This window comes from Malurus melanocephalus, unplaced genomic scaffold (genome assembly GCF_030028575.1).
Source record: "Malurus melanocephalus ecotype Western Australia unplaced genomic scaffold, MMel_1.1 scaffold_158, whole genome shotgun sequence".
Lineage (NCBI taxonomy): Eukaryota > Metazoa > Chordata > Aves > Passeriformes > Maluridae > Malurus > Malurus melanocephalus.
Window position 1 is genome coordinate 802,283 of NW_026623390.1, and position 15,792 is coordinate 818,074.

Below are 15,792 nucleotides of genomic sequence, written 5' to 3' on the forward strand. Positions count from 1 at the left end.
GCCRTAATCTCTGCACAGAATCCCTGTGCTGGTTTTGGCTTGGGTAGAGACACACAGCCATGAAGAAACTTCRTGGAGAGCTTTCTAAGTAATTCATTGAAGAATGGTCATGGCTTAAGCAAATTCAGTATATGTCTTTCCAGTTGCTTTTCAGCCTTGAAAAGYGGTTCATGTCATTTCTAGTTTTGTCCCAAGTTCAGCTCAGTTACATTGTACTGAACTGATCACTCCAATTAATTAWAAGAGAAACACAAGTAACTTCTATGTTTGTGCTCCTGGAAACCTGAAAGTATATACCGAGGTGGAAATGAGGTAAAAAGAAATTAAATTGATGGAGGTACATGATTAGAAAAATTACTCGAGAAGAGTGGTCCAAACTGTAAGGTGGAAAATGGAAGAGAAACAACACAGTGAACTTGTTTCAGTAAATAACGTGTGAACAGTGAGTGAGAGGAAATGAATAAGTCAGACAATTTCTGCTCACAAACGGGTTCTGCCTCTTYTAGACTAAGCAGATTTCTTTCATTTTATGCCAGAAATAACCCCTCTTCYCACCTATTAGTAAAGCTGATAGAAATACTTCAATAAGCATGAGGACACCCTGTTCTCACCCAAATGCTCTCCTTTATATATTTTTCTAAATGCGTTCATGTGACATATAAACACACACTAGAAGTCTTCAGAAAAACAAAGAAAACTTGCAAGATTGCTGTTGTACGGAATATGTATAACATAGGTCAATGATATAAGAGTATATGGCAYCCATCTAATATCCCTAGTGCACAAGACCATTTAAAAGGGCAAAAGTTAGAAAAATAATCCAAAACATTCTAAGCCACAAAAAGGTCATCAACACTCTGAACGAGCAACAAAAATATTTCTCCACTTWTATATGTTTCAAATAAAGCTCTAGTAAAAACCAAACCAAACCAAACTTCTACTTTTTCTCCAGTGTGCAGGACTACATGCCAGCAGAGCAAAACTCAGTRGTACCTGTAGACAGTGAGCTCTGGGAGGTAGAACATTTAAAGAATCAGTACCATTCCACTCTTAAGGCATGAAACACAATGCTACCCTTCCAGTAAGCTTCTACAAAATGACATGGCACTTTCTAAAGCAATCCATCCTTGAGCRAGTAGTGCCCTGTGGCCCAGAAGGCCAGTGGTGTCCTGGGCTGCTTTAGGAGGAGCAGGGMCAGCAGGTCAGGGAGGTGACCCTGCCCCTCTGCTCAGCCCTGGGGAGGCACATCTGGAGTGCAGYGCCCGCTCTGGGCTCTGCAGTGTCAGACAGACATGGAGCCCTGCAGYACACCCAGCTCAGGGCTGCAGAGTTATCGAGGGATCMCKTTGAGAGGGGCTGAGGGAGCTGGGTCTGTTSAGCCTCAACGAGAGACAACTGAGAGGGGACCTCATCAATGTCTGTCAGTGTCTGCAGGGAGGGGTCAGAGCAGGGACCAGGCTGTGCTCSGGGGTGCTGAGCAACAGGATGAGAGACAATGGGAGAAACTGATGSACAGGGGAGGAACAATGGGAGRAACTCCTGTTCTTCCCCTGAACATGGGGAAGAACTTCTTTACAGCATGGGGGAGCAAGCTCTGGAATAGATTGCCCAGAGAGGTTGTGGAGTCTCCCTCACTGAAGATATTCAAGAACCATCAGATGCAGTCCTGTGCTGTGTGCTCTCGGATGGCCCTGCCTGAGCAGGAAGGTTGAACCAGATTGTGGGCCTTTCCAGCCAGACCCATTGTGTGATTCTGTGATTCTGTGATTAGCCTGAAAACATGGGCACTAAGGTGTGACACACTTGGCCCCAAAAGTTTAGTGAATGGTTCAAAGGGCACACAATTTCTAAAATATGTGCTAATACTGGCATCATTAACCACAGCTGAGCTTATTGCATGGTAAATGTCTCAGTTTCTAAGCAAACTGTTTAGAACAGTTTAAAAGCCTCAAAACAAAACTACTTTGTTCCCTTTCTCCAGACTGTAATTTCTTAATAGCAAATAGTCATGCCAGAAAGCACTCTAACTATAAAATACTTACCTTGCTAAAAATAATCCATTTAGTCCACTTTCTGCTATAGTAAATATGATTCACCAAGTAACCATCTGTTATCAGGTACCAATGCTTTCCTGTTGTAACAATCTCCATTGCAGCCAGCCTGTGCCGGATCTTAACTAAGAATCTGTAACCCCAAATTAAAAGGAATTGTCAAGTATTTCCTGTTTTAATGGAATTGATAGGTGGGAAGCATTCAGCATTCAACAAGATTTAACCCTTAGAAACTGAAGACTAATTCTAGCAGTAGACCACATCTCATTTATACTGCAGACTGTGGGGTAGTGATCTCTGACCAAACTCTAAATTAGAGGCTGAAGAAGGGGAAAGATTAGCACATGCAGTGTTTTGTGCTGTTGTAGCTATACTTTTTCCTGAACCCAAGCGAAGTCATATAGTGTTTGGTCAACTACTGCTGCACAACCCTGCTTAACTTCACAAACATAATTAGATTTGGATGCCTGCATTTGTTCCCTTCAAAAGATTGGAACCAGGAGTTAATGCGATGTTCACTCAGTCTTCTTAAACCAAGGAGCTCTTTAATCTTAAGGAACTAAACATAAAAGAAAGTGACATTTACAATAATTAATGAGCGTATGCAACTGTCTCATCTACCTCTTACCAAAAGCATCTCAAGCTTGTATACAACAGCCAAACTTTTAGACTCCATAAGGGTATCTTCCTTGGTCACTTTCCCACAGTCTCCCATGTGAGAGAGTGTTTCTGTGGCTAAGAGTTTTTATCTTTCTGTTTACATCTTTTAAGGCTAAAAGGCCATTTTTTGTGGTTGTTTCTCATCTGATAGAACAGTTGTGTCATATGGCAGGAGGGAGAGCAGCTTTGTTTCCTTTATGAATAATAGCTCAGACACTGTATTTAACATTAAAATCATGGAAGGGTTTTGAGTGTAAAATCATTGTGCAGGGTTTTGCTTATTTCTGTAGCTGTTAGGAAACAGCCAAACATGTACTGTATTCATTGCATCGACCATGTCTTTTGGTAGTTATCCAGACAATTTGTTTGCAAACCATGTTCATGAYTGCCGAAAATCAACCCATTTCCTGATTTCCCTATATCCCAACTCTGAAGTACAGTGAGCCAGCAGCACCCAGAAACCTGAAGTCACTGTTAAGCTAAGTAACACCATAATATGAACTGGTAAAAATGTTCAGTCTCTGTTACATACTGAAGAAACTGGAACCATTATACAAATCTTAGGCAAAAATTCTATGGAGTTATAAATCAAAATCACTGAAGAATTTGGAGAAAGAAATCCATTCSCTTCCATATATTTCTGCACATTGTATGAAATCATGCTTACCACATATCAAGTAGGTGTCTTCCCTTTTAAAACCATGTGCTATCTTCAGATGGCTTTTCAGTAGATGATCATCTTCAGATGTCCAGTGGTGAGACTGCTGGCTGTCTACAAGATAGCAAAYGGGGGAAACAGAAGAACTGGCAATGACAGAAAACCTGAAAGCCCTCCAGCACACGTATATCAAATGTAAAAAAAAAGTGTGCAACATTTAAAACAATATCTGTCCCAAGCAAACGTACATTGTGGCAGGAGAAAGAGAAGAAGGGGAGGAAAAAAAGAATAAAATGTTTGGAAATAAGTGAAAGAAAATTAGGTACTTTTAGATAGAAGAAATATTGGAAGAGAAGAAATATTTAGGTATTTCTTTTTTTTCCAAYGACATGTCAGTATTTTTGCTTCTCATTAAAAAAATAATGTCCATTGGCATTAACAATTAATGAACAACTTGCTCTTGCAAAGCACATCTAAGCTTTCAGTAAGAGTAGTCCTACTGAACAAGACAAGTTATGAATYAAAAATTAATTATTAATTAGGTTTCTAACAACAGTATTAGTTGTGCCATAGCCATACTTCGTTGTTTTTTTAAACAGCATATTAAAAAAGGATACCACTTTCTGCAAATCTAGTGGCACTTCGCCTAGTCCAGTAATATTAGATATATACAGATCTATCTATCTAATATAAATTAAYATTAAAAGCAAGCTTCCATAAATACTATATGTTATTGAAAAGTATTGCAAAATAATTCACTGTCTTTGTCRTAAAGATTCATCATTCCTATGTTTGGAAAGGAAATTGGGATATGAAGGATTTGGGGGTACTGGGGGTGAGAGCTGGACATGCCCCGGCCATGGCACTCCCAGCCCAGAGAGCCAAACGTGTCCTGGGCTGCACCCAGAGCACCGTGGGCAGCAGGGGAGGGAGGGGATTCTGCCCCTTTGCTCCGCTCTGCTGAGACCCACCTGGAGCATCCAGCCCTGGGGACCCTGCACAGGAGGGACAGGGACCTGCTGGAGTGAGAGCAGAGAAAGTACTGAAATTGATTAGAGAGGGATGGAGCACCTCTCCTKTGAGGAAAAACTGAGAGAATTGTGAATGTTCAGCCTGAAGATGAGAAGGTGACTTAATTGTGTCCTTCCCATACCTGAAGACAGCCTCCAAGAAAGATAGAGAGACTATTTACAAGAACATGTTGTGACAGGACAAAGAGGTAGGTTTATGTTAGATTTAGGAAGAAATTTTTTACTGTAAGGGTGGCAGGTTGCTAAAAGAAGCTGTGTACGCCCCACTYCTGGAAGTTGGATGGCGCTCTATCTAGTCTAGTGAAAGATGTCCCAGGGCAGGGATTTTGGAACTAGATGACCATTAAGGTCTTCCAACCCAAACCACTGCAATTCTGAGGTATGACGATTAATGAAGAAAAGCCTACAGCAGGGTATGGGTTCAGCAGTCACAGTACTATCAGTCTTCTCTGTTACTTCCCTGATACACAAATCATGCAGTAAGATCAAGATTATATCCCARAAGAAAAGATTTCCCCTTGAAGGCAGTTCCTCTACCTTAGCTCAGAAAGATGTATTAATTCCTAACCACARAAGTGTTGAGGAAAAACAAAAAACATGCAAAAAAAGTCTCTGGATTAAGTGTGTTTTTCAGATCTTTTATGTGACCTTTTCAGCTTTCCTTTTTTTATTTCTGCTTTGATTCTTTCCCTGAAATGAGATCTAGGCTGCCAGCAGTGAAGTAACCCATTTTACAAATCCTTTTGGAACTCCATCTGTTTTGGTTGAACTTTGTCTTTACTTTGTCCCATCTAAAACCCATAAGCACTAATTAAATTTATTATAAAATGTAGATGAGCTGTCTTGGGACTGATAAGGTTGTTTGACAAAGCTTACAGTGTGTTTCTACTAAAGCTTATGCAGAATGAGACCAATTTCTTTTAACATTTCCAACATGAAGTATATACTTGTCTAAACAGACTAACTCAATTATACAACCATCCTTTTTCTCTGGAAGTAGTATAGAAAAGCAGCCACAATTGATACTAGGTCATTATTAATGATTTCTAGCTGTAAAGTTTAGCTGGTTTGTGTTTTTATATAGCACTTCATGCTCTTTCTTTAAAATCTTGAAAACATACACATTTGTAAAATATTTCAAGGGTTAAAAATTTTCTTTATACATTTGCATTCCCTTAAATCAATTACTAATATGCTCATCATTGTCTTCATTTCAGTTTTRTAAATATGCTATATGAGGTTTGGTGTGAAAAACAGTGATAAAACGTTACATAAGGAGATTTACGTTGGTTTTCTTGTCTTTGTGATGTTTTATGCCACTACGGACATTTCTGTACTATCAATTTTTTTTTTTCTCCTTATTAAATTACTTTTTCATCTTCCTACATAATCATCTGAATTCTGTAAACTACACAGAAGTAGGTCTTGGCTCAGTATTTCATACTGACAAGAGAATGCTAAAAGAGAAATACAGATGGATAGACTTCTAAAATACTCAGTTCTGATTTATGCATTTCATTACAAYGGTCACAAGAGCTGAGCTGAGTAAATAGTAAGAAAAAACCTTCATGGAGACATTTACAAATCCCTCCCTTGATTGTAATTCTACCCCTTACTCTTGCTTATCTTGGAAAATATTCAGCAGGATTATTGTATTGGATGATATCAATATGCAGATGTGATAATTGTGGTACCAGTACTAGCATTTAGCCAGAATTTTTTTTTTTCTGTTTACATGGTCTAGAAAGACGCAGTATTATGTAACATAATCACAAAACATACCATAAATGATTACAAATACTAGARTGAACTATTTTCAAGCAACATAGTACTTAGTAGGTGTCCACAGAAAAGTGTTAAAATAATGAAGAAGTGATACATATGTTCATCAAAGTGGCAGGGCAATGGTCTTTTGCAGTCTTAGGTCCTTCCAACTGTTGAATTTGAACTGTTGCTGTTGAGCCAACAAAAAAGGAAAATAGTATTTGGTTTGTATCAACCTGAACTTGTTTTTSTCAACCCTTCTTGAGGCTGAAATAGAACACAGAGAAGTTCTGGTCTAYTTAACACAAAATTGATCTTTAAGTCTGAAATAGGAAGTTTCATTTTGGGACACATTTGAGGAAAAACAAGAGATCATAAAACTGCATTCACTATGAAGAAACATCCTTTTATTCAGGCTTACAAAGCCCGAGAAGACCTCATGTCAATGCCTCATATTTATGAAATGCCTCGACATTTAAGGGAATATTTTAGAGAAGGTGAAAGAGCTTCAACAAAAGGCCCCCCACTCTAGAAAACTCTGSCAGCTTGTAGTTCAAATACTTGGCAGAAGCAAGGTTCGGTTTTCTGCCTGCCTTGACTGAAACAGAGAAGTAAGGAACCTTCAGCTCCACTGTTTGAAATCCCTCAGGAGGATCCCAGGACCTTGTTCAATGTCTTGGTTTAGACAAAGAAAATCAACTTTACAAGCAGAGGGCAAGAGCACTCATCTGAGAGCTGGATATTTATGGCACTCTGTTCAGAAGCGTAAGATCTGTCTCCTGAAGAGGAAGGAACTCAGTTCAACTTTCCCATATCTGGAGTGAATGCACAGGCCACAGTATTCAATGAAGGAGAAAATTATGTTCTGCTGGGAAAAAAATAACCTATTAATCCATTTAACCAGAAAAAAAAAAATCAAAATCTCCCTTAGACTGCATTTCTGTTAACTTGACAAAAAGAGCAATTGTTCACWTATCACTTGATAATCTCCTAGAAAGGAGCAAGAAAGAAGAATGTCTCTGAAAATGAGGTATAATTTGTGTGCCTCTGGACTTTGCAAATTCTCTACTTTCAGAAACTTGTTGATTGACATAGACATTAGTGTTCTCAAGGCAATGTTKCTTGAACTAGAACATCAAGAGGGCCAGAATATGATCAATGAAAATGGCTGTAAAATACAAGATTTTTAAGCATACACTCAAGTAGAAGAAAAACACAAAGAATAAAGAGATAAAAGAAAATAAACAAATCCAGACTAAACTTTGAATGTGAATTTTTATGTGAATGTTAATGGCAGCCACTACAACATACTACAGAAAGCAGTTTCTTCATTCCCCTCCCCTCTTCCTTCCCTAAAAYAATGATGAAATTTCACTGGCTCAGTTCAAGCTTCCACAGCCCACTTGTCTTCTACCTTGGCCTGTGTATTTTAAGCCCCTTTACCAGGGTACCATTTGAGCTTATGCAAACAGTGAGCTGATGCAAGGAACAAAACCAAGAATCAGGAATACATAAAACGCAATTTTCAACAAGATCAGCTCTTGAAATGGCTTATTGCAAAACTGTACACTAAGAAACATGCTAATTCAAGAGAAGGCACAGGACCACAGCAAACCTCACTGGTCAGTGGTACCTACTCTGAGTAAGTCCAAATTCATCATGCATACACCGATTAGAGCCAAGCAGTCTACTCACCCCTTGCACAGGCAAGAACATAAACATTGTAGTCTAAAACATAAATCTTCTACTGAAGCACAGAATATGCTACTTCACATCAGGAGTCCTAAAAAATGCTGGCTGAGCTGTGCTGCTGAAACATTTGATGTGATGACAAACTCATCGCTAGGTGGTGTTTCAGAAAACAGAAGGCCACATAACATGATGCAATTGTCTCAGTTACTTCCTTTACACACGTGGCCAGAATAGCACAAATCTTGAGTGGGTAGGCTGCCAACTGGGAAAGGACACAAACTACACAGGAAGGAATGTTCCTCATAATGTAACCATCCATTTTTCAGATAGTCCAGGAACAGATCTGTGTGTTCCAGTTTATGAAGTCACAGAGCCTCAAGTCAAGCCTCTTTGCAGCCTGGAATAACAWATGTCATCGTTTCACCTGAATAGGCACCAGCAATTTTGATTATGTGAGCTTGTCACTGGATGATCCATAGAAGCAAACTTTGCTAAGACAGTCCCTCACTTCTSTCCTCCTACCTGGGGAGAAGTGGCAGTWCTATACAATAAATTGCTCTAAACGYAATTTGTGAAGAATATATTTCAGAAGAAATACTGTAGGAAAAAAAGAGGCATAGTTACTCACCGTACAAGCATTTGATCACAAGTTCAGAAACTAAATTTCTTTAGTAGCATATGCCCCATTAAATTTTTCAATTTTAAAATTATGTATTGTCCTACGGCCATATTACACTTAAGAAAGTAATGTAGCATTCCTAATTCTTCAGGAATAAATGAGTGTGGAGACCTGTATACTCATATTCATTCTTTGGCTGCTGCAGTATTCAGCTATAGACTTTAGTCAATTTATCTGCATTATCCTGAAGTATTTTTTAATGGTAAAGACAGTATATTGGCATCAAGCCTCACACTGTTAGTGCAAAGAATAAAGCTTTTTGCAGCTAATTCTTCAATTATTCTCTGTGGCTACTTCCTGATTTACATCCAGAAATAACTGGCAGAAAAGTTTATATTTCGTAACTTCATGCTACTACTAAAACGTAAAAACAGTTAGGATAAGATTTGCTAAATCCCACCGTGATATCTAACTGTGTCTGAGATCACAGCAAATAATAGACATTCGAGTAAAAAGCCTTTCATTGTATGTAATCAGAACTATTAGTTAGACATCTGAGACCTTTTATATTCTTTATTTTTGAAAGTTAAAAATTGCTTTTTGGCTGTACATATTCTTTCAGKTCTAGGACTGTTCATCAGGTTGATTGGTACAATTTTGTTTTTCTTGGAGTCTTCTGAGATATGGGGGCAGTTGAGGTCTTTGGGAAATAGGGGGTGGGGTTTCAACACAACAGATTAACAAGAAAGGAAATTTGCTATCTACATAAGACAAGTGGACAGYGGAAGTGGATGGATTCATTTGCCTCACTTCATAATTTTCTTCTCCCCTAAGCAGCTATGCTTTCATAGCAGAAGCTTGAGTTCTGGACCATTTCTTCGAAGAAACAATCCCTGCATCTCCTCAACAGGAATTTGATCACTGCTATAGGTAATACTGCATAAAAAAAAAAAATCGTTGCAATGCTCAGACTTGGGGATAACTAATATAGAGTTAAGGCTMCTGTAGATTCCCTCAGCTGCTCCCTCTATAACTGGAGGCAAGCTGCATGTCTTACAAAACTTTATTTTGTTCTGAAACCCATTCCCCCCTTTCTGACTAGCTGCAAATGTCATGAGGTAACCAGAGCTTCCTTCACTGCTGTGAGCTGGAGGTGTCCCCAGATTACCTGCTTGATTCTGTCTGTCGCGCCTTCAGTTTTGTACATGCTTCACTGTTGCTGCTGTCTGACAGGCTGCGTGCTCTGCAAGCAGTCATACAGAATACTTGAACTCCATCGTGCAGAGATTTCCTTCCGCACTGGGAATAGGGGTGGGGAACAGGGAACAAAAAGCAGTGAGAGATTTCCTTTGAAATGCATGAAGTTCATACAGGTAAAGTATAGGGTGAAACAAAGGCATAGACAATGCGATTGCACAATGTCCGGACTGGCTGAAAACACATTGGATGAATTGTTGCAGAAAGAACTTACAAATAACTTGCATGTACAGTGAAAGTCTGTACTCTGAGATTAAGGAAGCAAAACCTCCTACAGACACTGGAAGACCAGATGGAGTCTAAATCTCTTTTGTTGGTTTTATAGTTTACCCTTCATGTTCTAGTCCAATAGCATTTCCTTTGTAAAGTATATTATCTTTCAAAAAATAGTATGATTACATATCTCAATTTAAGGAATCACCTGTGATAACTCTCCTCTTCCATACAGGTTCCAGGTCATGTACATATCTTCCAAGTACTACTTTATTTTCTCATATGTATGAGAGATTTCCTCTTTCTGAATTAGATCATTATGATGCCTGATGATTTTTGCTTTTCCTTTTTACTCTTTCTGTACCCTCTATGCATCCACCTGTACCCCTGAGCCCACATGTTTGTAATTCCTGCAGCCTGATACTCCAGCTTAGTTGAGGAGTTCTGCTGGGCAGAGAGACCAAAYGGAGTCAGCGTGCCCTGKGCTATCTTAAACCCGAGGCTCCAGCCTCGGGTGAATCCTTGTCTCTGGAACATCTTGTATAAACTAGGCTCTAGCCTCACCTGGGGGGGCGGGATTCATTAGAATAGGGGGACATTACTGCATTTGTTGGGTTTCTTATTGGGGAATCCTAGATAGATATGCTGATTCCTGAAACCTATAAAACTTGKAYCYGTGMTGYACACGGGKGTGCATTCTGCCATCAAGTTGTGCACYTGGGATCCCAAATACCGAGGTAAAACCCTTTTTATCTCCTTAACCATGTCTGTGTCATTATTAAAAACTGGTCATCAAGGCAACAATTACTACTCTGTGCTATTTTCTGTACTGAGGAAAAGAAAAACCACTCCTGGGTATGAAAAATAAAAACAAAAACAAACATGACCACTTGTAGTTTAGGCAAAACAAAGTAGGAGGGTTTGTGTTAAACTAATTTTTTGTGGTTAATAAACAGCCATCTGTATATACAGACTGTATTCTGCTGAGTTGTAATCAGAGTTCCACTAATATTGATGAAGGGCACCACAATCAGATATGAACACTTTGTCCCCTTGAACATGCAACACTTATGACTAGCAACTTTTTCTGTATTTTATTTGAGGTTCATGGTTGTATGTTGCATACAAATTAGTAACACAATCTTAAAGAATAAAAAATTACTAGGTTTTAAATATGTATCATAGCCAAGACATATAATCCAAGAAAAAAATGGGAAAGACCGCGAGAGATAAAACACTTCAGAGACTAGTAAGAACATCATCAAAACAAGCAAGGGAGATCTTGCTTGCTTATTGTTTTACACTGAAGACACTCATTTTGCCTCTGTAGTTATATAAGTAATTTCTAATGCCTGTTCAGACATTCTCAGATCTAATATCATTTTGTTCAGCCCGAATAATACAGTCAATTATGGTAAGTAATAGGTTTACCACYATTTAGTCTGTCATAGTAGCACATACTTCATTTCTTCTCCAAAGTCAACTATAAGCAGTTTCCTCTRTTAAAGTAGAACAGTCTTGACACTATGCTAGAGATAAAAAAAAAAAACCACCCAAACTACCTTTTGATCTGAAAAGGCATTTAAATGTTTGCAATGATAAAGCTTATTCCACCTTCAATGGATAAATCTGTTCTTAAATAACTATGGTGTATTTGTCAAATCTGATTTAATCATGCTATTGACAGTTCCCAAAGGAAGTGACTGGGGATGAGTCCATTCATTGCTTCTCTTAATCATGATGTTTCAGTGCTTGGAATTTCAGTTTCTGAGTTACATGAGAATTTTAAACATGGCCATTCACAAGCATCASCCAGCCAAACTCCTTGCATTATCTTATTTGTTGACCTCCCCAAATCTTCCAAGCTTGGAAAGATTCTATCTATTTGCATGTTATTTACTGACACTTTCCTAAATTATGTGAATATTCTTCCTTCTGGCAATGTCTGGTTGATTTTCATCATAGTTCAAGAAACTTACTTGGTTATGGGACAATTAACTTTGTATGCAAGCTTCAYTATATTCTCCAAAACCAAAATACCATCTGCTTCAGTTTATAATACTACTGCCACTATGCTTTCTTCTTGTTTTTTACCAAGGAGCCYCAGGAAGAAAAAGTAATTATTGAAAGGAACACTGCAACTAGAAGAGATTTTTTTAAGGAATGAGTGCCAAGTCTTAAAGAGGCATAAACTGATGACAAACACCATGCATAAAAATATAGGCAAAGTGCTGACTATTGTACAACATAAGCAGTTCTTACTGAAGCTTAAAAGTAGTGGGTGAGCAAAATCATATCAAGAGGTGTATTTTTACTTTAAGAATCACTAAAACAGTAAAATTAAAGATAAAATTATTTTACTGTATTTGTTATTAGCCTGATTTCATTGCTCGATGTCAGAAAAAAACGCAAACATAGTTACAGGAATAAAAACTACTATATTTCTCCTTGGACTCTTTCTTTTTTTTTTTTTTTTTTTTTTTTTTTTTAGCTGGAAAGAAAAACTAAAATATTAGTTGACTGTTACCAAAGCCAGACTTTCCTGAATGAGAATAAAAGAGCATATTTAAAGACTGAACTATGTAAAAGTGCTTCAGTTTTGAGGAGATTCACAGTGACAATAATAGAAGAGTTTGCCTGTATTGAGGGAATGGAAGATTACTTTTTCTGAATAAATTACTGTTGGAATCCTTTAGAGAAAATGTAACCCTTAGGAGGTATGTAACAATCAAWGGACAGCTAGTGTGAACTCAGGCCAAATCCAGGGAAAAGAGAGGTGCTTCACAAAGGTGCTCAGAGACGAATTATCTACTTAGCCTGAAAACACCATTTAGCATGAACCTTATCATGCAGTCAACTGCCACGAAGTGCCAAGGGCYGTGCGTTTGATAGGCATCACTCACAAGGGCTCTGTGCATCACACRCTCATTTTGATGGGACTGAGGTGCTCAGCTTCCCCAGTCAGGCTGCACTGTGACCCTCCTGCACGTGTCTCTGCATTCCAGGGTGATGTTTTTACACTGCAAGGAACCAGCGCCCTTCCCAAGGGCAGCCACTCCAACACTAGCTCCATGCAGGACAGCTGGGGGTCAGGCCTGCAGCAATTCCCAGGAGACAGAGTTAAGGATCAGCAGGTAGGATGCTCCTGTGAGGCACAGACCCTTCTCCAGGTTCTCTTCCCCAGGGGAGTCTCTTGAGCCCCTGTCTCACCTCTCAGGTGAGACCTCCCTACTGCTGCCACGCCCCTGCTCAACAGGTGAGATTCAGGGGCTGACAGGAACATGAAAGGGATTCAATGTCACAAGAGCCTTTTCCTGGTCTGTGTTTTAAAGTCTATTATTAATTCAACTGTTGTTAGATTAAATGCTTATGTGATGATTGTGATGCCTTAGGATTTTTAGTTTCTGTATTTTCATGCATCTGTATTCTTGTACTTCTCTAGTACAGTGCTAAAAACTACCGTTCTCTCATCTTTAGACAAAACAATTCCTCTCTGAGCCTGAATCCAGGACACCTCGCTGCCTCAGAGCCTCAAAATATGTAAACAACAGCGAGTTGGTGGGGAGCAAGCTTGGGATGGTTGACATCATCACCTGAAAAGATCATTGGAGAATTAAGACCCATTATGTTTATAAGGCAGAACTTGCAAAAAGTGAGTATCGGCRAAGGGAAGTCTCGGACCACTCAATATGAGTTATAAGMGAACTTYGATTTATTGTAAACAGTATCTAAGTTTTATAACATACATAATTAGCTCATGCATATTCTGTAATACATGTATTTCATAGGTCCACATCTTACATGTCAACTCCACCTCTAATGATTCCTTTGCCAAATTTCCCTTATCTACTTCTACTTTTTCSCAAGGCTAACTAGCACAAATACCTCATAGGGAGTTTCCAGYKGCTTAAAAACATGATGTCCTTGCATTGCCTTCCCATCGCCTTAGAAGGATGGTTCACACAATTTCAGCAATTATTCTATCTGAGCACRACACCTGCATTCCTTCMTCTCACCAAGTTGTAAAATGTCTACGTGACCCTTCTCAGCTTAGCCTGCCTTCCACAGGTGAGGATCTCGTGACCCRGTATCCATTTTGGGTGTAGCCTTAGGAGGAGGCTTTTGTCTGCCCTAATGTACCACTAGGCCTGTTAGGCCTGTATTAAAGTTGTCTATTCTCATTCTCTTAAGTTTRTCTGGCCTGTATTTCAGATTAGCTTGATTGACAAGGCATCAACTGAAGTACTCAGAGYTGCTGAAGTTACCCAGAGTGCCTTGAACACCTTGAGGCACAGGCTCACCACCTTCCCCTGCTAATGGAGCTTCTTCTGCTTCCCATCAAAGGGCTTTAAAATGTTTCCACCACAGGAAAAACATGACTTGATACATACTGATAATACTTCCACTCTAAAAGTAAAACTTGAAATACTAAATGAAGTGAGAAATTTGATTCCTGATGCTGTTTCAAGAACMGTTCCTGAACTAAGTGCATAAATGGGATTTAGAGTATTTCCAGTCACTCCCCAGTAAGTACTTTGACCACCTGGTCACAGATTCATGCCCTTCTTCTGCCTGCATCTTTCACCCAATTAATTTTTAATTATGCTGTAACAAACATGAAAGCTACTTCAGAGGGGGTGGCAAGATAGGGATGGAGCCTGAGGGGCTGGAGCCTGATGTCGTGCAGAACCAGTACCATTTCCGTACCATCCCACTTCAGGATTTTATCTCACTGTGGACATTGACAGGATGTCATTTCACAGTTTCTCACCCATCAACTAACTCAGGTCAGGGTCAATCCCTAGAACACTTCTCAGTATCTGCTCTAATTATAAATGTAGAAAATGCAACTGAATTGTGATCAGTTGGTATCAGTAACTTACCTTGAGCATGCAATATTTGGTTATGTATTATAAGTACCATATTAAAGAGACAAAGGCAAGTTTGTTTTACCTTCTTCCTTAATACAACCAATATATTCTGAAATGTCTGTACAAGCATAGCTACCAAAACAACGAAAAAAATTCACAAAGCCAAACAGGTGCAAAAACAAAAGCCCTCTTGAACATACAACAAAAAGGACTTTATTAAAAGGACAAAGCTCTGAAGAGTCTCATGACAAACCTGAGGGATAGGAAAGAGTAAATACAATTCCTTATTGAGAGGGAGAATGTGAGACCTGAGAAGATATGAATGATGAGAGACTACAATCATAAAAACATATGCAAACTGCTGACTGTAGTACTGAATTTGGCATAATGATAGATAAGCAGATTTTTATGTGCAGGAGTACATAAATTCCTTGTTTCTACAAAATAAACAATTGAGACAAAATCCAGCACAACAATTGGATTGTAAACAGAGAGAGAAGACAGTCAAAGAAAAGACAGGAAAAAATAACATGAGTCTTATTCTAAGGAAAAGCTTTCTCAAGAAGTCTTAACTTTTTTCATCATGAAGAGAAATGTAGAAAACATTTAATTCATGGTGGTTTGGGCAGACAATAAGGAAAAAAAAGATAACTAATTAGGCACACCAAGAAACACTGAAATACACCACTATTTTATTCCCCAAAATTTCCTGCTATATCCTTTTTGTTAGATGCTGTATACAGCATTTAGGACTTCCAAGATGCTATGCCAAGCAAACTTTAAACATCTGACCCAGACTTTTGCATTTTCTTCTTTAAAAGAAATGAAAGCTCTCAAGAACTCCTGTACTGCATTTTTTCACAATGTATTTATCACTATCACTAGAACTCTGGAATTATCAACTACAATTAGATAACTAAGGCTTTGCTTTACWAATTACCAGATTACAGGAATGTCCTCAGTAGCATTTAGGTAG